General features: G+C 48.5%; 1 long non-coding RNA gene across 4 annotated transcripts in view; it reads left to right on the forward strand.

Moving 5' to 3' along the window:
* The first annotated feature begins 1,073 nt into the window (after positions 1–1,073).
* LOC145721727 (uncharacterized) overlaps positions 1,074–6,423 on the forward strand; it is a 7,756-nt gene continuing 2,406 nt past the window's right edge. For 3 of the 4 annotated variants that reach the window (XR_014145582.1, XR_014145585.1, XR_014145583.1), the window contains exon 1: positions 1,074–6,159. This is a non-coding gene — a long non-coding RNA (uncharacterized LOC145721727). The other variant, XR_014145584.1, reaches the window with a different exon arrangement.

Consider the following 6,423-nt stretch of genomic DNA (forward strand, 5'->3'; position numbering starts at 1 on the left):
TTTCTACCAGTATAAGATTAAAGGCAAGTGGTGTTACAGAGGTCCAAAATCACAGTGGCTTATACAGAATGGAAATTTCTTCTCTCGTAGGCCTGGTACTACTCTCATCCACAAAAGTCCTCATAGACCTAGTCTTCTAGTGCACTGCTCTACCAACCCTAGGATGTGACCTTACTTATTCTCGTCGTCTGAGGGGGCTGCATCTGCATTCCTGCAGGAGCAGAGTGAGGGAAGGGCTGAAGAAGGAGGAGCAGGGTCTCTGCCAGCTGAGTTTTAAGGAAGATACCCAGAAGCTGCCATGAGAGACTGCCACATATACGTACCTCTGACTAGAACTTAGTCATGTGATGATAGCAAGGTGTGGGTTTTGAGGCAAAGGTTGGGGAAAATAAGCAGTCATTCTCTGTTGGAAAATCTAATAGCTTTTTCACTTACATGGTTTTTCTGAAACAAAGTTATTTGCAACATTTCCCTTTCTGGGCCTGTTTTCTGGAAGAGTCAAGATAACGTTAGCAAAGACAGTGGAAAACAGAAGTCATGTTAATGTGCACAGTAAGCTGTGTGGGGTACAGACAGTGTGGTTCTCAGTATCTGTGTCCCCAGGGCCTTGCGTGCGGGATGGCACACCGTAGTACCAGCATAGGTCTGTTGACTGTGTATATTATATATCTGCTTCCTCATTAGAATCTCTGTGCCAAAAATAGAAATAGGAAAGGTAAATAAGGATATGTTCCAGATTGTCAAAATGGTAAGATTCGGAATTGCATTGGATACTGTCTTACTGCCTGAAGCCTGGTCAGATGTGCTGGAGTACGTCTGTACACACACGGAGGGAGGCAACAGGGAGCAGCAGCCGTGTTGCCTCAAGAGAGCGAAGGGCAGGGACGTGAGAAATAGGCATCGCCAGTTCTGTTACACTTCCCCGGGTTTTAAAGTCTTACTTGCACCTTGGGGCGCCTGGGTGGCTCAGTCGTTAAGCGTCTGCCCTCGGCTCAGGTCATGATCCCAGGGTCCTGGGGTCGAGCCCCGCATCGGGCTCCCTGCTCCGCGGGGAGTCTGCTTCTCCCTCTCCCACTCCCCCTGCTTGTGTTCCCTCTCTCACTGTCTGTCTCTGTCAAATAAATAAATAAAATCTTTAAAAAAAAAAAAAAGTCTTACTTGCACCAACTCGAGACTTTCCTGGCAGCAGTCAGAAAGAAGGGGGAAAGGTTTAAAAGGCAATAACTTCTCCATCATGCAATTCAATGTTCTTTAATGCCATGCACCAACTAGAATCTAATGGTACACTCTCTTGCTCGGGGAATACGGGTGAAAGGAAGATGCTAGACTGAGGAGGTTTGGCTTCTAGTTTTGGTTCTGTCGCTGTGAGACCTCACAGGTCACTCAGCTTCAGGTTTCCTCTTCTGTGCTTTTTTTTCTCCATGGACTGTCAGGGAACTGACTCTTGAGAGACGTACTGTCAGTGTGTGTGAACAGCAGGCTCGAATTATGTGTGCTCCCCCAGGCACTAAACATGAAGTGGATTTGGGCAAAAGCTCTGGATACATCAAACATGGGCCCCTGTCAGATGTGGAGATGTGTGGGCGCGTATATGTCATTTGAACAAATACCGCTGTCTGATCAAGTATAAATCGGGGGAGTGGTTGATTGCCAGGCCCTAAGACATGATAAGCTAGAGTCTTGGAGGCCATTTCAGATAAACTTACAGGTGTTTGTCTAGTCTGGTAGAGTTGGCTGTGGGGAGGACGGGAATGGCCCTGCCAAGTGAAATGTGGTAACTCAAGATGGTTCTGAATGCTGGAGCAGGTGGTTCAGTGGGCTCTGCTGGTTCTTATGAGGATTCCAGCAAGCTCCCAGGTCACCCACTGTCTGTTGGAAGGTGGAGTGTTTCTAGGTGCTGGATTGAATTGCCATTCTGAAAAGGCCCAGTGCTTGGCTCTCAGGAACACTATAATTTACTAGCCCACTACCTTCAAAGTGCTGAATGACGGAACAGGGTTGCAGAGAACCATCTGAAGGTATAAATTGCTTCCACAGTATCGGAAGGTGGCTGTTTCCCTCCCCACCCTTCCTCCCACTAGCTGTTTTTTTGTCCCCTGAGCATTTCAAAACAAGTGAGGAAAGAACCAACATAGAAAAAACAAGCACGAAGTTCTTCTGACACCTTCCTTACTCGCCATCCTTCTCTCCACACCCGGCCGCCCCCCCACAAACAGTATAAAAATAGAACTAGTTATTTTTTCTTGGGGCTGGCTTTGGTCTCCTCCTGTTTGTTTGTTTCGTTCGGTGTTTTGTTTGTTTGTTTGTTTGGAGGGGAGGAGGGGCAGAGGGAGAGGAAGAGCAAGAATCTCAAGCGGGCTCCGTGCCCAGCACGGAGCCCAGTGTGGGGTTTGATCTCACGACCTTGAGATCATGACCTGAGCTGAAACCAAGAGTGGATGCTTAATTGACTGAGCCGCCCGGGTGCCCCGTGGGTTGGTTTTTATCACACCATTTCCAGAGGCTCTGGTAACATGTATTAGGTGCCATCACTCTGCATGAGGCTGGGGGTTGGGACAGGGGCATATGCGCTCCTAGAGTGGATAAGAACGAGGGGCTGAAGTAGCATTTGAACTCAAATTTAAGGGTCGAAATTGGGGTCTTGGTAGTTTGTGTTTTTCCCTACACAGGAGGGGCGGGTATAGACACCTGACAGGCTGGACATTCCCACCCCCTATTTTTATCCAGGTGACAGGTTCCAAAAAACTTCCCCAGGGGAAGAACATAGTCACAAAAGGGGAGCACAGAGCCTAACATTTGTTTAACTGGGGGAGGAAGTGCATTGAGCAGTTTACCTCACAACAGTGGGGTGCGCGGTATGGACTTGAGCCCTGGCTGTCAGAGAAAGCCAGCCCTTTCCCTGCACTTGTCCCCAAGGGGCCACCGCCCTGCAGCCATTCAAGGAAGACAGGGAGGAGTGACAAATGTGAAGCACCTCTGAGCCATGCCAGGTCCTGTGCTGGGTGTGTTCTCTCACTCCATCCTCACAGTTGGGGAATCCGTTCCCCTGTTTGGTTTTTTTTTTAAGATTTGTATTTATTTGAGTGAGAGAGAGCGAGCATGAGCAGGAGGAGCGGCAGCAGGAGAGGGGGAAGCAGACTCCCCACTGAGCAGGGAGCCCGATGCGGGGCTCGATCCCAGGACCCCGGATCATGACCTGAGCCGAAGGCAGACGCTTCACCGACTGAGCCACCCAGGCGCCCCTAGGTCCCTGTTTTTTGCAGATGTGCAAAAAAAGGTAAGTATTATCAACTCAGGTGGCAGAGCCACATTCAAACGCTAGTCTAATTTCCAAGCCCAGGATTCTTTGAGAGAGAGGGAAAAAAATCTGAGGGTCTCAACAAGGTATAAGTGGCCCACATGCCCAAAACAGAGCCAGAAGCAGTCATCTCTGAGTCCCCCTCCAAAGATGACTGGGGGGCAGCAGTTGACAACGCTGAGCCGGTCAGCTTCCGTTTGGCCCGTGGGACTCGTGCTGGGCACCTGGTCCTCTGGAGAGGACTTGCTTCAACTAGGTTTAATGTATTTCCCTTCTTTCCTCCCTCTACAGATGGATTTGTCTGTAGAAACTCTCTTCAGCTTCATGCAAGAGCGCCAGAAAAGATATGCCAAATACGCGGAGCAGATCCAGAAAGTCAACGAGATGTCGGCCATCCTCCGCCGCATACAGATGGGCATTGACCAGACTGTGCCCCTGATGGAGCGGCTCAACGGCATGCTGCCGGAGAGCGAAAGGTTGGAGCCCTTCAGCATGAAACCAGAGCGAGAGCTCAAGCTCTAGAGCTGCCTCTCCCCTCCGGCCAGGCTGTTGTTCTGTGGGAGCAGAGCCTGGCACCGCCAATGCCCTGAGGACGTTTGGAACCAAAGTCCCAGGAGGTGACTGGATCGTGAAGCTGTTTGGAGGCTCTGGGACTCCCGGAAGGGCTGTGAAGCGGCCCGGCTGGCCTGCAAATCTGATCCTGCCCCGCCTATCCCCTTTCCTTGATGCATTTTTCCCTTTGCAAAACGAACCAAACTAATTCTCGGTGCTAACCGAAGTTGGAGCATTTGAATTATTAGGAATTTATTACAGAACTGTCGGGAATTCTTTTTATTTTGTTTAGATTTTTTTTTTTTTAATCGAGAGTGTATATTGTCAAGTCTAGCTTGCAGAGTGAAACTACAGAGAGAAGGGGAGAAATGTTTTAAGAAGCTCTGTGTCCTCGATGCCTTCGTGAAATTTTACTCAGTAGGCTTTCCACATTATGAATTGTAAACATAAAGAACTAATTTAATCTAAGTCTCCGTGTTGTTACTGTTCCTACTCTGTTGACGTCACATCAGGTCTTTATCTGGGGCACCCTGTTCCTGCCGGGGCTTACCACTGGTGTTTTTGTTGTGTGCTGGGTTATGGTGTCCCTCGTATGTTGTCCTCGGAGACTGAGGACTTCCTTTGAACACCCTCATCGGGCTCATCTCCCACTGATAACTGGTTTCCTTAATGCATATGTGGTTTAGGTTTCTTTTTTATTACATCAGCACTGGCAAGACTCCCAATTTCTGTAAGAAGGTTTTAACCACATTTATTTTACTAGCCCGGCAACCCTGCGGCGTTAGGCAGCCTTTGAAATGCCTGCAGCGGGCGTGTATCGAACCCACTTGATGCGCCTAACATTGTGCCCCGACTACAAACAGGGCTCTGTGGTCCCGGCCCTTGTTTCCTGCTGAACTGCTGGGAGTTTAGGACAGGAAGCCACCTGAGTAACCACAGAAGTACTTAGTGCAGGAGTGTGCACATCAGAACTGTCCCCAGGGAAGAGAAGACTGACGACGCAGAGAAACAGAACGGAGGGACAGATCAAGGCAGGCACATTGCGACCAGGAGCTGGGGCAACGGGGAAGCCTCTGGGGCCAGGACATCCTGTCAGGGCTCACCTCGCTCCCTTTATTAAATCCTCTAAACTTCAGAAGGTGTTTTTTCGATGTCAGAAACAGCCTTTGGTATATTTATAACCTTAAAGTTGATCCACTTACTTCAGCATCTCTCTGGTAAACTTGATCTGATTCTCATCTCAGATTTTAAACATACTATTTTGGAAGATTCTTCGTACCCAGGATAAAACGTAGGACATAAAACAACTGGATGACAGAAGAAACCTGAGCATTCGACGCTAAATGGAAAAAAATTTTTAATTCGGACACGGGAAAAAAAAAAAAACAGCTTCTAGGATTTTCGAAGGAGCAACCCAAAAATGTCAAGATTGTTCATCCCTCTGAGCTGGAAAGACCAGATGGACACCAGAGCCCAGGGAAGAGGCTAAGGCAGCGTCCCCCTCCGTCGGGGCAACCTTCACATGGCGTTTCTGCCTTCCTGGAGACTGATGCTTTCCTTTCCCCATTAGGAAGGGGGGCTAGAGATGTCCAGCCTGAGGCGATAAAGTGGCCTGAGGGAGTCATGGAGGGCTCGGAAGCCATGAGCTGGGGAGGGAGGAACTCGCCCTTTAACCTTTGTTGGGCCGCGCTGGTCAAAGAAGGCTGTGTTTCTAATGCCTTTTGATGGTCAGGATTTTACTGGGTCTTAAACCATTTCTAGAGCAATTTATTCACGGGTACAAATCCAGAAAGATGTTTTGTTTCTTAGAAACCTATTAATAGCTAAGGTTATTTTAGCAAATGTCACGGAGGGGAGGGTAGCCACGTTTATTGAATGACGCGTCTTCCCTCTGCTGACGCGCAGAACCCCTTCCGTCGTGCTTCACATTTCCATATGATTGAGGAGCTAGTTCTGAACTATATTCTCATCCACTCGTCTTTCTCCCCACTGTTTCATGCAGTTCTTCATTTTTCTCTACTGTTTTGATATCATTTCACAATACGTTTTAAGATCGGCTTTAGCTAGCCTAGGTGCCACCTGTGCTCGTTACTGTTTTCCTTTTTTTTTTTTAATTTCAAACCGGCAGAAATTATGTTTTGAAAACATAATACAAGGAATACTTCTATTCTCTTTGCCAAGACTGACAGGAAGTGGCTTTTTTAAGCCATCACCCTCGTTGTCTTTTTCTGAGTTCCTGGAGTGTGCAGACCCAGCTCTGCTTGCAGCTTTCAGAGAACGAAGAGCTACAAAAACAGCTCAGGGATCAGGTGCGTACCATCACTGCACTTAGTATAATTTACCAACTAAAGCGCAGAACGAATAAAATGAGACGCAGACCAAGCCTACTGAGGACGGAGCTTGCTCACTGTGCTTTAGCAGTTCATGGTGTGAGCATGGCAGGAAGGCGGACTGACCAGGGCATGAGAACATTCTCAGCCAGCCAGCCAGCTCGCCACCCAACTCAAAAGCCAACTCTTCTGCTTACAAAGAAGTTAGACGGGCACCTGGCTGGCCCGGTCAGTACAGCATGC

Source organism: Leptonychotes weddellii, chromosome 5 (genome assembly GCF_054177405.1).
Source record: "Leptonychotes weddellii isolate Sample4059 chromosome 5, ASM5417740v2, whole genome shotgun sequence".
NCBI classification, from domain to species: Eukaryota; Metazoa; Chordata; class Mammalia; order Carnivora; family Phocidae; genus Leptonychotes; species Leptonychotes weddellii.